We start from the raw sequence: 18,720 nt of genomic DNA, 5'->3' as shown, positions 1-18,720 counted from the left end.
TCTCTTATGCACACCCTCACCCAGCTCCATACGATTCATTTTATCAGGTTTTAATGCAACAAGAAGGTTTTCATCATGTACAATTCCTTAATTGGGGATTCCTATTCACCAGAAATAAGAAACTCCTGTTATATACAAATTTCTCAAACAAAACATCACAAAATATTCACAGAAGAGATTAAGACAACCCTGCAGTTAAGTTATTTCTACCTCCTATTCCTAGCCCAACCCATTTATCAGACCCTGCAGGCTTCAGTTGAAAGATGGTCATTATTCATCAAAATACAGGGCTCACTAGTTTTAAAACTGTGTACTCTTATCCCAGCAGCATGCTTATACACAGCCCTAGTGTTTTGATGTCTCATTAAGGAATGAAAAAAGTGACTCACTCTTGGAGCAGCTTCACCAAGAGTAAGCCCAGATTTGATTTCTCCACTTCCTTCCATCTGTTTAGTCTGTGTTCTGGCCTTTCTGTTGTCCCTGTGTGTTGTGTTATAGGTGTGTGATCTGTCTATACCACTGCCTGTGTCTATGTTCATCTGTAACAAAGAGCTTTGTCTGTATTTATTGGAAATACAGAAAACATGGTAGAGGGAAAGAAATGAGAGATTTTGTACCAAAATTCTTAACCAAGTTTTACAAGGGAAAAAGTTGCTTCAGTGACTCCAACCCACCCAGAATAGCATTTAAAACCTAAAGCAGATGTTATCAGCCTATGTGCACACCTTGCTTCCAACATTCCTGTGATTTATGGTTTAATATCTCTTACTGCTTTCAGCAAATGACTACCTAGACACACACATGCACACACCTGTTGTTTTGGGTCAGGCTCCTGGAAAGGTACATAACTCAAAATTAAAGCTATGCATTTACCTTTGGTAGTAAATGTTGATTACATGAAAAATCTAAGGCATAATAGGGTTGGTTACAGTGTTCTTTTAAAGGTACATTGACCTTAGGTAGGCTGATCATATGGTAGGCTAGCAGGTTAAGTACATAGTCTTAAATCTAAAGGCCTGTTATTAGCTTGGTTACAAGTCTGGCAAAAGTTCAGTCTCTTTGGCATCAAGAGAAACTTTAAAGAGAAGAAATGACCATACCCTAGCCAACAACAGAGAGCCTTCATGAAAATGGTTCTCTAGTGACTTGCTTTAGCATCCTACTCTACACTTTTCTTTGGAGATTAAAAAAAAGGTACATAGAGTTTTATAAAGCACTTGGTAGCTTTTAGGATATTTAGTAATATAATCATTGCAGTTTTAATTATAATATTTAGTGTTTATTGGTCAGAGCAGGAACATGAAACTAATATTAGGTGGACCTAAACTCTGATATGCTCTTTACTTACTTGTCAGTTATTTGCGTGTCCAATTTAGTGGAGTAACCTTTATTGCATTAGATTTAAATTTAATTGTGCAAGTTACTTTTCTACTCCTGGGATAAAACACCATGACCAAGGCAACTTACAGACGAGTTTATTTGGGCGTCCAGAGGGATGAGTCCACATGGCATGGCGGCACAGCAGTAAGTGGCAGCCATGGCAGGCAGGAACTGGAAGCTAAGGGCTCACATCTTTAGCTACAACCACAAAGCAAAGAGAGTGAACTTACGATGGAGTGAGTCTTTAAACTCTCAAAGCCCACCTTCAGTGACAAAATTCTTCCAGCAAAGCACTCTTCCTAACCTTACCGAAACAGTGCCACCTACTGGACATGAAGTATTCAAATACCTGAGATTATGGGAGATGGGGGTCTCCTTAAAAAACACCCTGGAGCAGGGGGTAGGGGAGCGGTGAGGGAGATACCATGATGGAGGGAGATGCCATGGGGATGCAGAGAGACCAGGTGCTGGGGAGGTTCTCAGGAATCCACAGGGATTACCCCAGCTTAGACTACTAGCAGTAGTGGAGAGGGTGACTGAACTGGCTTACCCCAGTAATCAGATCAGTGAACACCCTAACTGTCATCATAGAGCCTTCAACCAGTAACTGATGGAAGCTGATGCCGATATCCACAGCCAAACACCAGGCTGAGCTCCAGGAGTGCAGTCGAATAGAGAGAAGAGGGATTCTATGAGCAAGGGGCATCAAGATCATAATGGGGAAACCTACAGAGACAACCAAACCAAACTAGTGGGAACTCATGAACTTTAGACCAACAGCTGTGGAGTGTCCGTGGGACTGGACTAGGTCCTCTGCATAACTGAGACAGTTGTGTAGCTTGATCTGCTCCAGGGGCCCCCTGGCAGTAGGATCAGGATCTATCCCCGGTGCATGAGCTGACTTTTTGGAGCCCATTGCCTATGGTAGGACACCTTTCACAGCCTTGATGCCAGGAGGGGGGGCGGGGGGAGCTTGGACCTATCTCTACTGAATGTACCAGACTCTGCAGACTTCCCATGACAGACCTTGCCTTGTTGGAAGAGGGAATGGGAAGTAGGTTGGGGGAGGGAGAAACAGGAGGGGCAGGAGGAGGGAGGAGAGGGGGATCTGTGATTGGTATGTAAAATGAATTCTAAAAATCCCTAATTAAAAAAAAAAAACACCATGAGAAACTATGAAGCTGCCTTAAGTTACTGTAGACAGTGGGCTTATATATTTTATTTAACATACATGATAAGTATAAAGTGATAAGTCAAATTTCAATTTCCAATCTTAATTTCCCTTTGCCATATAATTTATCATATTAATAGATTCCTGAGATTTAGACAAGGTCATCTTTGGGAGTACATTATTGTACCTGCTAAAAGTATTCTCTTCATCAAATTCATTTTGATTTAATGAATACTTCACACACACACACACACACACACACACACACAAACACACACACACACACACACACACTGAATAGAAAGGAATTGAGGATCAAAGTATAAGAGAGGCAATATCATATGCTTTTTCTAGGTGTCACATTGAAGATGCCAGGACACAATTTCATTTGCTCAGAAACTATTACAAACTTTCTTTTTTATGTGCACTGGTGTTTTGCCTGCATGTGTGTCTGTGTGAGGGTGTCGGGTCCCCTAGAACTGGAGTTACCAGACAGTTCTGAGCTGCCATGTGGGTGGTGAGAATTGAACCCGGGTCCTCTGGAAGAGCAGTTAGTGCTCTTAACCACTGAGCCATCTCTGAGCCAGCTCATTTTCCAGCCCCTTCGTTTGCTCAGAAACTGAAAGGATTTAGACTCAGATTTGTCACACACTGCAGAATGTACTTTTTCTTCTAATTATATCATGTCATATGTAATTTTTTGATTATAGTAAATGTTCTGGAGAAACACCGGCTAATTTGCCTCTACTTTATTTAAAACATTCCTTGACTTCATACCCCATAACAACATATTAATAGCGGTGATGCTTTCTACACAGTTAATCTTAGAGATGCAAATGGAGTTTTAAAAGTAGATTTTTCTTGAAAAATGTTCAGTCTTTCAATGTCTTGTTATCATAGAGATACAACATTTTCATTCTGTCATATTTACAACTGAAACTCTGTATAGAAACACACAAAGCACCCTTTTATCTTTTCCTAGTGGTGAGAGTTAGAAAGTACTCTGGGCTTGTCTATGGTTAACCATAATCAGTTAACACAGGCATTTCAAATCTGATTTGCACTTATGTAACAAGTAGGCACTTACTTGCATAGTGCATTCTGCCAAATTTATGTGAATACAACAACATATTAGAATACAGTTTAGTGAAATGGGAGAATGGAGAAACTTTGAAAAAACGTCTGAAGAGCAAATTGTCCGTTTCCAAAAGAAACATGGTTTCATATACAATTCTCACTGCACTGTTTTAAAAATTCTATAATGGGCCCAAGTTTTATAAACAAATGATGCATCTTCATAGATAAGTCAATCATTTATATCTGAAATCAGTTTATTTACCTGTTAATTATAAGCATTCTGAGACTGAACGTTGATCCTCATACATGCTGGGCGATTACCCCACCATGGCACTGACTGAGCCACATCTCTGGGCTTCCTGGTGCCAGCAGCTGCTCTACCAGGGAACTCGCTGAGCCACATCTCTGGTGTCTCACTAAATTCTTCACACTGGCCTTGAACTCGCTCTGGAGCCCTGACATGTATATTACAGAAACTCTATAAATATTTCTTCAGCTAACAAGTGGGAGGTGAATAGAATATTCCAGACTAAACGTCTAAGGAACAAGTATTTAGATAAATCCAGCTAAGTTTTATAAATAAATGAATGTAATATTAGAATAATTATTCTTTATGAAGCTAAATATATTTGTTAGAGAAACTAAAAGCATGGTATATCCACACTATGGACAAATAACCAATAGCTAAAAATACCTATATTTGACAGGGCATGAAGTTTTTAACCTACAAACATCTCAGTGCTAGCTAGGAACCTTGGTGATGGCAAAAATGACCTTTAGGATTATTACAGCTCTTCGGCGAGGCATTTATAAGTAATTATTTAGAATAATTAGAATTCACTTTGAGTGCTGCTACCTGTCAGCAGAATATAGCAAGTAGAAGAATAAAAAAATATAGATGCTCACTGTATTACCATACCAGTTTTATGTAGTGCTGAGGATCGAACTAAAGGCTTCATGCAAGATGGATAAACCTACGCTATCTGAGCCATATTTCTAGTTCAGATTTTTAATATAAAAATATTTGATTGGACTCTTCTCCACTAAAATAAAAATCCATTGTATAAAAAAATAATTGGAACGTTGTCATAAAATAGAAAAGCAGTTGTGAGTTTCAAGTGATTTTCAACCAAAACCTCCATGTTTCATTGTATTTAGTTTATTTAAGAGGGATTGAAATAAAGCTTCATAGAGACATGAGCAAAATGATGCTTTATATTGGGCTCTTACCATACTTAAATTTATTATTTAAAGGGAAAAATAGACCAAAAAGAAGCAAACTTAAGGTAGGTATTATCCATTTGCTAGAAACTATGGTATTTCCGTGGAGGTGTGATATCCTGTATAATGTAACTAATGCGTATAGTGCTTAATAGCCCATAAATGTATTAAGTGGTATTTTAAATATTGAATATACAAAACAAATCAGGTCCTTATCCTAAGGAATTTATAGTAACCTGGTGCCTACCTGGCCACAAGACTCAGACAGAAGCCTGTGAATTTGTTCTTCTTATCCTTAAGGAATCACCTTAAGAGGACACTGGTAAGCTTTTAAAATGATTCTCTTCAGGCTCCTACGCACAGATAGTAATAATCCAAATGAAACAACAGGCAACTTCTTGACCTATTTCTCCTCTGCACCTCTGTTGGAACCTGGTTGACTTCCACATGCCTGAATTTCCTGCAGACCTTTCAAGAACAAGTTTCCTCATTGTTCCACATGGCCCTCTGCAAACAATTGCAATATCACAGTTGATATACAGCATCCAAACTCGCCACCCTTTAATCCTCTTACCTCCTGTCACCTTCCTGATGAATAAATCCTTCCCTGTGTTTAGTAAGAAGTTTGGTTTGTGGTTTATAGCCTTCTGTCCCTCTCATTCTTCCTCACCCTTTCTGAACGTTTCCCTGTGGAAGCAGAGTTTGTATAAAAACATCTCTGCATATTGCTGTAATCTCCAGACCCTGCCACTCCCATCTTTATTTTGGTTCAGCATGTACTCCCAAGGCAGAAACTCGGGGTTACTCTTGGAGGTTATTATCCCCAAGCTCCCTGGATCATGAGTTTTGACATCTAGCCAACTCCTCCATTCATGAAGCACCCTTCCCCTCTAGCTTCCTCATTCTCCTCTTCCTAGAACCCTTGCTCTTTGAATCTAAAATATTTCAGTCTCCCAGTCTACGTCCATACTCCTTCCTTCTCTGTGCTTTGAACATCTGGGGCTCATAATTTCCATACTTTTTTTGCAGCTACCCTAAGTCCTTCACCCCTGTATTTCTCCTCTTGAATGCCTGTGTGATTGTTGACATTAAAAACACACGCACTTTCCCTCAGAACCAACAGTGTCCATCCTTGCTTAGTGGCTTTTCTCATTTCTGTCCTCCTTCCAGCTTTTACAAATGCCAAGACAGTCTTCCACTGTTCTTATCTCACTCACTGCAGTGCTGACTTTTATTAGCCCAGGAATCTACTTTCCCCTTGGGTACCATGCATCCCCTTTACCACCATCTCATTTTCTCCTTCACAAAAAGATCTGGGACCAGAATTTGAGTCTAGTTATTCTTCTATGTGCTGGAATTCTTGGTTTTAATTTTATTTTTATTTTAAACTTACTTATTTCTTATTCATTCATATATTTACTTATTTAGTTTTCAGTGCTGGGTATCTAACTCAGGAATCTGGACATTCTTGGCAAGCATCCTACCACTGAGCTTCACCCCCACTTCAGCTTCCGTTTATAACATTTAAATATGCCCATTGCTTCTATTTGGAGGAAGTCCAAACTAAACCAAACCAATCAGCAACGATAAATCTCCATCCACTCCTCTTTAGAGCTCACAGTTGCCTTCTTTGTTTAACACTGACATTTCTTTGACATGTAATTTACAGGGGCTTTATTTCTTCATAGTTTCACTTCTTTTCTGAGAATGTGCTTCTGCAATGCACAATACCTTCCAAATTCTTCCTGCTGGCTTTCCTGTCCCTAGAACGCTTCTTGATCACTCATGGTGACTCTGAACATATTTGTATATAAAAGTTAATGGTAACACTGTTTTGTAACTACTTTTAAAATCTGTATCCTCATAAACATACTGGGATCATGTTTTTCAAAACTACTTATAATGTTAGAATGCATGGGCCACTATAGAACAAACAACATACATCATTCCTGCGAGTCCACAGAAACCAGTCATTGAACGTATGCTATGCTTGTTTAATCTAACTTCCCAAGTAAGGTATTCTAAACTAATTATCTCTACTAGTCCTTTTATAGTAAACTTATGTAGGCATTTCCCTAAAGGTACTCATTTGTAACACAAAACAACTATTCGAAAACACATTTTTCTGTTATCTTTTTTTAATTTTTAAAAATTTGTTATTTATTTTATATCCCAACTACAGTTTCCCTCCCTCCTCTCCTCTAAGCCCCTCCCCCTCCCATCTCCTCTGCCCCCTCCCATCCTCTCTTCCTCCATTTCTATCTAGAAAAGGGCAAGGCTTCCATAAATACCAATAAAACATGACATATCAAGTTGCAGTAAGACTCAGCAACACATTTTTAAAGTGTAGTTTTGAAATTACATGATGGCTTGCTATACAATGAGTAAAGGGTAATACTTTTGGCTGAGGAAGGACCTACTGTGATCCTTTACTTGATTTTCTGATCCTTTCCTTTGAAATCATTTAAAGTAGCAACCAATGAACAAATGACAAGAATCTAGATTTAGTGATAAGAAGATTAAAGTTTGCTTCCTTCATTTCATTTCATTGCTTTTCATTTTGCTTTGGTTCTTAGTTTGGGGGTTTTGTTTGTTTGTTTGGCATGGGGGCAGTGGTTTGAGACAGGGTTTCTCTGCGTAGTTCTGGCTGTCCTGGAACTTCCTCTGTAGACCAGCTGGCCTGGAATGCAGAGATTTGCCTCCTGAGTGCTGGGATTAAAAGTGTGTGCCACCATACTTGGCTCTCCCTTCATTTCTTATTGAGTGGCAACTAACAAAGAAACTATTATTTAAACCCTCTGTAATGTCTCTTGAGTGGATAAGAACGATCATCAGGGAGAATAAAATGATTTTGACCCAAAGGCTTTTAGTTTTATGCAAATATAACAAGAAATAAAAATAAAATAGTTAGAAAACTATGCTGTATTGTTTGAGACGCATTCCACTTTTCTCCAGATTAGGCATGATTCCATTTTTACTGCTCAGACTATCAGTTTCCTAAACTAGCCAAGTAATCACTAGGGAGCAAAGGCATTGCTCTGAAGGGCACGGCCCCAAGGAAGGGATGCTACTGTAGTTCTGTTGACTGGGGGTTTAATCAGATCAGGAGAGAGAGAGAGAAAACTGAGCCTATCAGCAGATTTCTTACCACTGTGCACAGTCCTGCCAGATCAAGCAAGCCAACACTCTCAAGACTTCTCTCTGTCTAGGCAGTATTTCCAGTGGGAGAATAAAAATGAAATTGCCATTCAGCCATCTGCAGCGTTTTCATGCTTGTGGAGAGCTCCTGTAAGAAAGCTGTGAACTCTGAATGGGGCAGAGTGCAGAATGTTCTTCCCACAAGGTGGCCTTCTAGAAAGAATTGCATAAAGTATGTTAATTAATGCACTTGAACACAAGGGACATGAAGAAATGCCCTGGCATGTTCTCATTATCCTTGGAGAAAAGGCAAAGACCTGGGAGGAACACTCTTGGCTCTTTTCACATAACTAAACGTGATAAGACATAACACCACGTGTACTCCCTCACTGTACTTGTATTTGCTTAAACTGACTGCAAGCATTACTTCATGTTTTGCTTGCTTTAATAATAAAGATGAGAAATGCTTTGTTTATACTACTCTTAAGCTTAAACACTTGGAGTCCTCTGGCTACCCCACACAGATCTTTTGGCATAACCTTTTGACTCACAGAAAAGTAACTTTGCTGGCCACGGTGGGTTGACACATGTTAATCAATGTGGATCATTATTGAAGAGTGTGAGTAACTGAAGGCAATTATGGAACAGTTTGGAAAAGTTAATAGGGTCCTTGATCCACAATATGGAACTACGGAATCTAAACCCATCACTTAAAAAGAACCACAATCAAATGTCAGAAACTTAAAAGTCACAAGCTTGGTGCCCTCTGATGAAAATTTCAAGTGTTACATTCTGCAATCCATAAAATATTACAATAAGGTGTAGGAAAGGTTTCAACTTTAGAGCTTACAGTCTTTTGGGAGGCATGTGTTCAGCTTAACCTACAGTGAGTCACACAACTCATTTGAAACTAATTCCTAGTTTTCAGGTTGTATCAAATTTCGCTGAATTTTTCAAGTTCAATGATATCAAGCCTAAGATCTGTAATGGAAAGCTGGATAAAATAAAGGAAATGTGATCAGCTGTAGAGGCTTCTGCTAAATTTTTTATCTTTCAGGGCCATTCTCATTTCAGACAGAATCTTACTTGGATAGGTCAGAAACATAAAATTCTATACTTAAAATGTTTAGAAAGCACCAGAATTTTTCATCATTACTAAATCTACTTAATAGCCCTTATTCTAAAGGTAGTCCCTCTTCCTGTGGTCAGTGGAAGGCAGTGAGTGATACATCTGTCATGGTTCAACACTTTTTTCTCCTCTCAAAATTTTCAGCATACATAATGTGTGTTGTCTAAACATTTTCCATAATATGACAAAATAGCCACAACATAACAAGTTTTTTATTCATGCTCCTCCTCTTAATCATTTTTTATTTTAAATAGTTCATTTCCTTTTTTTCCTAACAGGAATGTCTTTATTTAGCTTGGATAGTTTTCATTTTCCATTTGCTCATTACTAAGGTGATTTTGAGTCCACATCTCTAAGTGCTGTTTTCCAGATTGATGATCTACTCAATTTTGATGTCATCTATTCCATCTAAAAGAACCTAGTCCAGACCATGAGAACTGAGTAATTGCAGCAATGATAGAATGGTTGATAGGCTCCATGATGTATGAAATCACACTTTTCCCAAATGATGACAGGCGTCATTGAAGATGACTTCAAAAGGATCCCATTTATTAGGAAACAGTTGGAATAAGACATTATTGTAGTAAGAACCTAGGCAAAAACAAAAGCATGCAAGCAACAGGTGTTCAGAGAAACAGGAAATAATTCTTTGAGTTGATTTAACATAATACATAGTTTTAAAAATAAGTTTAAATGAAAGACCATTAATATTTTGTAATTAAATTACACTCACTTTAGATAAGTGAATACCTGTAACTGGACAGATAATTGGACACTGAATGCTTTTGAATATAAGGAAAATTAAATAGCACTCTTCGGTGACACTTAGCAAAGCAATGAAATATTTAGTAACACATTGGCTGTTTGGGGACTTGCAGTATTCATATAATTTGTTTCTCTAGCTGATAGTGGTCTAATAAGTTTAGTTGTCTAGTTTAAAGATAAGACAATTAACAACTGATAACAAGCTCAAGTAGCCTGATATTTTTATGGCATCATTTGCTTCTTTTATCTACTTTGCATCAATACTACTAAATCAAAATGAAGCCTGTGAAGAAAACAGTGAGAGGGCTCAAAACCCACACCATTTACACTTTGTGTAACAATTTTTTTTCAAGTTTATGGGGGCAAGCACTTGCCTTGAAAATATGATATAAACCTTACAAATTATATCAGTTTCACTTACTAAAATGGAACTTTTTTTTACCAACATATTAAAACCATCTACAGCACAGAGAAGCATAGATCCTATAACTCATTCCATCACTTTTCTTTTTTCCATTTTATAATTGTGTTAACATTAATTGTGCTTTATAAATAATTTTGCTGCTGCTAACAACATATTGATGAATAGTGTGTATGTTTAATATAATCTAATATCTTCTTAACTTCTCAAAATGCTTAATCATCTGGATTGAAAATCTTACAGTCATCAAGGCTTCTCATCCTCTGTTTTCCCTATGCAATGTTTACTGGGAAAAGTTCTTATTCTTCCACTGGATTTTAATGTGGTGATACTTTATTCGTGCTGCAATGTGATATTTTATTCATATGCTAATAAATAAAGCTTGCCTGGAGGTCAGAGGTCATAGTGAGCCATAAAAGAAGTCAGGCAGTGGTAGCCCATGCCTTTAATCCGATCACATGGCAGGCAGAGTCTCTGTGGGGTCAAGGGTACAGCCAAGCATGGTGACATGAGCCTTTAATCCTAGTACCAAACATAGAGTCCTGGAAGTCTGTATAGACAGACAGTGACAAGGAAGTTATGTGGCTGGGCTTAGAGCCAATGAGAAGGCAGAACAGGAAGGCAATAAAAGCACAGGTCAGACAGAAAGACACTCTCTCTGTGGAAGCTACTGTGTGGTCATAAGCTAAGGCTAGTTGTGGCTATTCGCTCTGATCTCTTTGGCTGTTACGTCTGTATTTGACTCTGTGTTTCTTTTTTTTTTTTTTTTTTTTTTTTTTTTGGTTTTTCGAGACAGGGTTTCTCTGTGTAGCTTTGCGCCTTTCCTGGAGCTCACTTGGTAGCCCAGGCTGGCCTCGAACTCACAGAGATCCGCCTGGCTCTGCCTCCCGAGTGCTGGGATTAAAGGCGTGCGCCACCACCGCCCGGCTTTTGACTCTGTGTTTCTTATTTAATAAGATTGTTTAGAAATTCGTCTACATTTTAAATCTTTAGCAGAATCAAAGCACATGCCAGACTGAAAATACCTTATTGTGATGTATGCTATATAATTTTTTTTATTTATTTGTCTATTTATTCATTTAGTATTTAATATTTTATTGAAAATAGATTCTTCTCTCATACAATACATCCTGACCACAGTTTCTGCTCCCTCTTCTCTTCCCAGCTCTCACCTTTCCTTCCTCCAGATTCACTTTCCCTCCCTGTCTCCCTTCAGAAAAGAGCAGGCCTCCAAGAGAAGGTAGCCAAACAGGACAAAACAAGATACAATGTAACAAGGCAAAAACTCTCATGTCAAGGTTGGACAAGGCAACTCAATAGGAGGAAATGAATCCTGAAAACAGGCAAAAGAGTCAGAGATGAGAGAGAAAAGCAAGATATTCTCACACTTTGTTTTTGGAAGCAGTTTCAATATGTAGGTCAGGCTGGTCTTGAACTTGAAATTCTACTACCTTCACTACAAGTGCTAAGAGTTACAGATATGTGGCAATGAAGACATTTCAATAAACATTGTTTTAGAGAAATAAAAGAAAATCCCTCTCCAGTATCTGCAGACTGGCTCCATGCAGGATAATGCCTTTCAGGTGAAGACACATTCCCTCTAATTCTACTTCAACTTTTTTGATGGTGCTGAGCCTAAAACTCCACCAGGGTTAAAAGCTTAGTACATTCTCAGTTCTGCTTTGCACATGCATCTCACTCCTAATGCGTGTATCAGTGTCTTTTGTCTTAATGACTTTGTTTTAATTTTAATTATGTGAATAATGTTTGTGTATGCATGTACAGTGACCACAGGGGCCAGAAGAGAGTGTTGGAGAAGAGAGAACTGGAGTTACGAGAGGTTATGAGCAAAGCTGTCCATGTGTGGGTTGGGAACATAAAAAGTCCTCTGCAGGAGCAGTATGTGTTTTAAACCAATGATCCATCTCTCCAGCTGCATGTGTGCAGATTCCTAAATTTTCTTGTGTATATAAGGGGTTTTCCATGATGTGAATGCCTAACAGTGCATGCTGCTGTTTCCTTCCCAGGCAATCAGTAGATTTTTCTCTTAATGTGATACTTCGTTCCATACAGCATCAAATGTATTTGCCCTATAACAGTTTCTATAAAGTGCCTTCTCAGAAGGCATTTTTCCTGTTTTGGCCATTTAGAACTGTTTGTCAAGCACTATCAATTGATTCTGACAGTGTATCTATGACTTTTTGTGGGGGAGGGGTTGTTATGGTTATGGAGGGAGGGTTTATTATTATTCCTTCTTTAACTTCATTTGGCCCTCTTTCTTTTGAAAGTGGGTGAGCACTGGTTGTAATAGCTATTCTGAAGGAATGGCTTCACATGAGTAAAGTCCACATTCCAGTATGTCAGTCAGGTGGGACAGTACGAGGAAATGAACCCAATATTTATGACACAGAGGAAATGTGATGCTTTCATACTTCAGATGGGTTAGAGCATCTACATGCCAGTGACCATGTCAGAGGAGCAGCAGGTGGCAATTGAAGTTCAAGTTGTCAACCCACCAGGAGGCAACCCCCCATGAGTGATTCTCAGTTAGGCAAGGCCCCAAGACCAGAGACCCCCCTGCCCCCGATGTCTTAGTTCTGCTGTGCCTTTACATGTTTGCTGCTGCTATCTCTCTCTGTTATCTGGCATGGTATAAATGGGTGTGTGGAAATCCCTACTGTAATGTAGTATGTTTATCTCATGGAAACATCCCATTCTACTGAACATTTTTACCTGTGGATTATTATAAAGATGATTCCTTCCTAGGCTGTGCTGGTCTAAATGATAATAGTAATGTTAGCTTATACAGAGCTTTGATGAATGAAAGTAAATACAAGGAAATGTTACACAGCTAGAGCCTATAAGTTTCACTTAAAGAGGTGCGCAGATTGTAGCTCAAGTTAATGATTAAGAGAAACAGTTGAGTCCCAGGAGTCAGGCTAGCTCAAATTCCTTTAATCGTAATGCTTAAAGACGCAGTCACAGCTTTTGGTGTGCATCATTAGCTAAAACAAAGCCTATAATAACTTTAAATCAGATGTTTTGATAATAGTCTTAAAATGAAAAGCCCCAGAAAACAATCTAAAGTTCACAAGGTCAAAATACAAATACAAATACAAAGCAGCCCAACTATTACTAGCTAACATATTTTCTTGCTAGGGTTGGTGGATGATCAAAGATGATGATGATTAATTCCTTATACCCATTTCTGCCCTCAATCTCCTGATATTAAAAAAAAACTATTGATGAATGGGTATGTACCCCAAAGATCTAAAGTACAGCTGACTGATAGTTTTTTAATGTATAAAAGTTTAGGTCTGTGATTCCTTTAAGATTCCTTATAAAACTAACTTTCAAGAAGAATAGTAAAATGATTAATTCTTTCTTTCTAACCATAATATGCAGCCTGCCAAGAAGAGTTGGCTGTGGAAAAATACATGTTTTTACCTGTACTCTGTAGGAATTTAGCAGAATCACTGTATCAGATAGATATTAAAATGAACAGCTGTTTTTCAGAAGTACTTTGACCTTGAAGAACCCTTGTGGAAAACAGCGATTGTTTTGCTGAAAGGGCTTTGCAACCATATCATGACTTTTGTCACAAGACACCTCAGGCACATCTGAGGCTCTTGTATTATTGTGTATTGCACATAATACATATTAAAGAACTAGAGTCATACCATGACCTTAGTCACAAGATGCCTCAGGCACATGTGAAGATGGGGAGGACATAGTTGATCATTCCTTTATTGCAGTTCATGAAGAGAATACCTTAGGCTTTCTCAAGAGGCTGTGGACTTGCTAATTTTTAAAGAAAACATTCAGAAAGTGAGGAATCTTGTCTGACTTTGGTCTTGAGCATTGGCACCAGTCAGGGACAACAGCCATGAATTGTATAAGGGTTTAAGTTTACAAGATGAGGAGTATGTGGAGTGTTGCTCAAGTGTTTAGGGAAGGGTTGATTTTAAAAAGCCAAAGGTGTTGGGGTCTGATAGGGTTCATATGTTTTTTCCAGGTTTAAAATGAATGATGAAGCTTCAACTGAGTTAAACAAATTCATGACGAAGGGGCATCTCCATTACCTGCATATTGGGGGTGATTCTAGGTCAACCTGCTTTTCAAAATTTGCAAGTTTTTGTACAGATATAAGTTTTCTACTCCTTTGTACAAGTAACAAGTAGTACATTTTGTACTATAAATATATATATTTAGTGTGTGTGTATATGTGTGTGAAATTGCCACACTGACTTCAAAAATGGCTTTGCTAGTTCATAATCCAGTCATTGAACAGTAGTTCCTACTATGTCACATCCTCCTCAGTGTTTAATGTGCCTTGGATTTTTGCTATTCTAATAATCATGTATTGGTACCTAGTGGTAGTTTGAATTTATCTGTACTTTCTTGAAATTGTAGTGTCAGTACTCTGCCTCCAAACTTTTTCTATTTCAAAATTACATTAGCTATTTTGTTCTCCTGCCTCTGCTGAGGAACTTTAGAATCAATTTGCTAACATCTACAAAATAACTTATTGAGACTTTTACTAGGATTGTATGTAACCCATAGATGAAGTTGAGAAGAATACAGATTATGCCAATATTAAATCATCTGATCTATGCAGTGGGTAGGGTTTACTTGGTGGAGTTGTTAGGCAGGTATTTCCAAAGTAAAATAATGGCACACCAAAGTGGCATAGCAGAGAGGACACACAGTTGTATCAGAACACATAAGAATGGATTTAATATAGGCATTGCTCTAGTTTGTTTTCCTGTTGCTGTAATAAACATCATGACCAAAGGCTACTCACGAAGGACAGAGTTTCTTTTACCTTGCAGTTTACAATCCATCATCCAGGGAATCCAGGGATGGAGCTCAAGACTGGAACCTGGATGCAAAAACTGAAGCATAAGCCACAGAAGAATGCTGTTTCCTGGCTTCCCTCCACTTCCTGATCCCTACTTTTCTTATACAGCCCAGGTCCATCTGCCTTGGGACGCTACTGCCAACATTGGACTGAGCCATTCTACATCAATCAGCAATTAAGAAGATGTCTCTCAGATATGTCCCCAACCCAATCTGGTTGAGTTAATTTCTCAATTGAGGTTCCCTCTTCTCAGATGGCTCTAGTCTGTGTCGAGTTGACAAAAACTAACCAGTACAGGTACTTTGATGCATATTCACCATTTCTAGAGTTACAAATGTTGAGACTGTGTGGAAGGAGCGTTAGCTCTTGCTATATGAGGTCCTTTTATACCAGGCTGGGCTCTCTCTCCTCTGACAATGAGATTACATTTCTTTATCTTTATTTGGAATGCACAGAATAAAATAAGCTAATGATATTTAAAAGTTTTGATTCCTTAATAAAATTAATACACATTTTGTTCAGGCAGAAAGGAGTTTGTAATGTGGTAATGATGTAATGACTGATATTACTAAATCTTGAAAGCATTATATTAAAGTAACCTATATGTGTAAAGACAAATACTACATAATTCCACTCATATGTAAACTCTAAGAAAAATTGAACTCATAAACAGGAAAATGGATGCCTAAGGGAGAGGGAGAGGGAAAACTACACAGATGATGAAAAGGTATAATGTAGCTGAAAGTTTTCCAGTCAGGACAAATCTCTCTCATCCACTGGTCCACAGCTGCTCAGACCCCAATAAATACACACAGGCCAATATTATTTTTAAACTATGGACATGCCAGGCTTCTTGTTATCTAGTTATTATGTCTTAAATTAAATTTCTATGAATCTATACTCTGCCATGTGGCTCATGGCTTACTGGTACCTTTACATCTTGATTCTTCTGGCAGTGGGTAGCAGAGTCTCCCCTGCTCTGTCTTCGTCCTTCCTCTCTCTCTCTTTATAATGTCCTGCCTAACCTTATTTTGCCTCACCATTGGACAAACAGCTTTACTTATCAACCAATCAGAGCAACACATTTTCTCAGCATACAGAGTATCATCACCCATCTATTTCATGAGAAAAATAAGTTCAAGAAGTTTGTTGTTCAACATGGTGGCTATTGAAAGTAAGTTAATAAGAGGTTTTAAATGTTCTTATTTCAAAACGGTTTATGAGATAATTCATATTAACAAACTTTGCTGACCCATTTTCTGGCATATGTAACTCACTAGCACAGGAAGAGACTTTTTGAATAGGTCCCTGACTGCACAGATACTAAGACTGACAATAAATGGGACCCTGTGAAACTAAAAAGCTTCTGTACAACACAGGTACTGGTATTCCAGTGAAGAAGCTGAACACAAACATGAAGAAAAGCCTTACCAACCTTACATCTGACACAAAGTATCTAGAATATATGAAGAACTACAAAATAAACATTAAGAAAACAACCCAATTTAAAAATTGAGGCAGGGAACTAGGGGGCAGGGAGAGTTTCCAAAACATTAAATACAAATGGCTGAGGAGTATTTTTAAAAGTCTGGCATTTTTTTTTTTTTACATACTCTTTTTTTTTTTTGTTTGTTTTTGTTTTGTTTTGTTTTTTGGTTTTGGTTTTTCTAGACAGGGTTTCTCTGTGTAGCTTTGCGCCTTTCCTGGGACTCACTTGGTAGCCCAGGCTGGCCTCAAACTCACAGAGATCCACCTGGCTCTGCCTCCCAAGTGCTGGGATTAAAGGCGTGTACCACCACCGCCTGGCTAAGTCTAGCATTTCTTTTTTTTTTTTTTTTTTTTTTTTTATTTGGTCTTTCGAGCCAGGGTTTCTCTTGTGTAGCTTTGTGCCTTTCCTGGAACTCACTTGGTAGCCCAGGCTGGCCTCGAACTCACAGAGATCCGCCTGCCTCTGCCTCCCGAGTGCTGGGACTAAAGGCGTGCGCCACCACCGCCCGGCTAAAGTCTAGCATTTCTTAATCATCAAAGAAATGCAACTTGCTGAGTCTATTAAGTATTGCTCATATATATCTCTTACTAGTTCTTTTTAAATTAAGCATAATGCTCCATACTGGCCAGCCAATTAGGAGGCTCCTCCCTGGAGGACAATTATTGCTTCTGCTCTCAGAATCTTTTAGTTGCCTGTAATTCATTGTTTATCAGTGGGGATCATGAGATTCCTCCTTTCCACATTAGCATGTCTCTTGATGTCTTGTTTAGATAACTTTGTTGTTGATGTATCATGGGTCAAGCTTCTCTGTCATTTCTAGGAGTCACAAGCTCACAACAAATTTCCTGGCCCTCTGCCTTTTACAGTCATTAAGTGCAGAAGTTGTGTTGTAGATGTAACCATTGGGGCTGGACATCCTAGGAACACTTTTTCCTCTGTATTTTGACCACTTGTGGCTTCCTGTATTGGAATCTTTCTGTTACAACAGAAGCTTTTTCAAGGGAACTACAATTATCTGTTGGTATAAGGTAAGTATTTAGAATACAGTTAGGAATTATACTGGCTTAGTAAAGTATTAATAGTAGGTTCTCCTCTAATAACAATAGCATCACTGGGCCTGGGTAAATGACTAGATTTCCAATACTAGGAAGGGTTTCCCTTCTGATGAGCAGGTCTTATGTCCAATTAGACAGGACTTAGTTACCACCAATGTATGAATGCCACTAGTAGACTCATAGATTCTCACAACACTGTGTCATTGTTATGGCTCACCGGCTTCACATCTCAATATAACTATTGGTTACTCTGCTCCCTTGGCAGCTAAAATAGCACATTCTGGGATTCTGAAAGTTAGTCCTCCAGAAGGCGGTTTCAGACCAGATACAGTTTGAATCCCTTGAGTACTGTGTCCTAAAGGAAGCATCTTTAGTAACAGGGTCTTACCTTCAACCTCTAGGAAATAATCAAGAACAATGGATCTAGCTTGAATTCTTTGAGGAATCATTTGTGATCTTCTGACCAACAACTGAAGAGGCAAATTTTCATACCTGATTCTAAGTTTGTTTGTTTTTTTTTTAATAGAAAAGTTTGTGGCTCTTGAGAAAGTTTCCCAACCCAAGTGTCTTAACTTCATTTAAATTACATATATATATATATATATATATATATATATATATATATATATACATATCTATTGTATATACTTTTAAATAAGTGAGAAATAACATGATTCCTTAAGGGAATTTTTAAATATCCTTAGTGACTTTTTTCTTCCTTTTTCTTCTGCTTCTGTATTGACTTCCCTGTCACATCCACAATTGAATCCCCCCACTTTCCCCAAGTATCTCTTCCTATAACTTGTATCCTGATAATCTCCTCTCTAATACTTCCTGCTCCATGGTACCTTTTGACTTTCCTACCATTTCTGTGGTTTCTCCAAGTCATATATTCACATCTGAAGATTTTGAGCTACAGAATCACAGATGAGACAATGACAAAACATATGACATTTGTCATTCTGAGTCATTTCCTCACTCAATATAATCTTTTCTAGATCCATCTATTTACA

The sequence above is a fragment of the Peromyscus maniculatus genome, chromosome 6 (assembly GCF_049852395.1).
Source record: "Peromyscus maniculatus bairdii isolate BWxNUB_F1_BW_parent chromosome 6, HU_Pman_BW_mat_3.1, whole genome shotgun sequence".
Classification (NCBI taxonomy): Eukaryota; Metazoa; Chordata; class Mammalia; order Rodentia; family Cricetidae; genus Peromyscus; species Peromyscus maniculatus.
The sequence above is the reverse complement of the archived record's forward strand: the minus strand, read 5'-3'. Positions refer to the sequence as shown.